The following is a 1,134-nucleotide window of genomic DNA, read 5'->3' on the forward strand; positions in this document are numbered from 1 at the left end:
TCATATTGGTGTCGTGAACTTATATAACAAAGAGAACAGGTATAACACCAAATAAAAAGACGAGGAGGCCCCCAGAGAACCGTGTATTCCACCCCAGGTCCCGGGTTTTTGCTCTGTTGCATCGAATTGCCCAAATCAGTCTCCACATCTTGTTCCCTTTTGCCTAGACCTCAGCTTCCATTCCCTGACAAGCAACTTCAGATTAAGAGTACATCTTGTCTCTTCAATTCTCCAGTGTTCTGTGAGTACCCTCAAGACAATATCGTCTGTTTGTGAGTGACTCAAAGACCTCCAAGTCCACGCAGCCACTACACTGTTAAAACTCAATTGGCTTAGGAATTTCTCACTCTGGTACAGTCCTAACATATAATTGTAACTTTTTTTGAGCTTTTACTATGTGTCAGGAACTGTCCTAAGGTGTTTGCATGTGTAATGTAATCCTTATATTAACCCTAGGTACTATTATTCACATGTTCATTTTGCTGATAAAGAAACAGGCCAGGTTAAGTAACTAACCAGGGAGGAGCCACTCTGCTGCCAACCGCATCTCAGTGATAACTCCCTAGAAGAGACTAAGCATCTGCGAAACCCCTACCATCGAGATCTGTCTCTTCTAATAATTTTTGAAGTTGCAAATTGTTTTATTGAAAGTCTTAGTAGGCACTATATCAAGAAAAATAAGTTAAAGCCAAATTATTCCTTCTAACATTGTAACAAACCCTAAGAATTTAGCTGAATATCAATCTCTTCTTCATACAGGACCTTACCTACTTTTTTTTTTTTTTTTTTTTTTGAGTTGGAGTTTCACTTTGTCACCCAGGCTGGAATGACACAATCAAGGCTCACCACAGGCTTGAATCCTAGGCTCAGGCAATTCTTCCACCTCAGCCTTGCAAGTAGCTAGGACTGCAGGCACTCGTCACCACACCAGTTAATTTTTTTATTGTTTGTAGTGACAAGGTCTCACTGTTACCCAGGCTGGTCTCGAACTCCTGGGCTCAAGCAATCCTCCCGACTTGGCCTCCCAAAGTGCTGGGATTACAAGTGTGTGCCAGCACACCCAGCCTTATTTTCTCTTCTTCTCCTTCTCCTTCTCCTTCTCCTTCTCCTTCTCCTTCTCCTTCTCCTTCTCCT

Source organism: Carlito syrichta, unplaced genomic scaffold (assembly GCF_000164805.1).
Source record: "Carlito syrichta isolate Samal-C Ts95f unplaced genomic scaffold, Tarsius_syrichta-2.0.1 Scaffold218933, whole genome shotgun sequence".
In the NCBI taxonomy this organism is placed as follows: domain Eukaryota; kingdom Metazoa; phylum Chordata; class Mammalia; order Primates; family Tarsiidae; genus Carlito; species Carlito syrichta.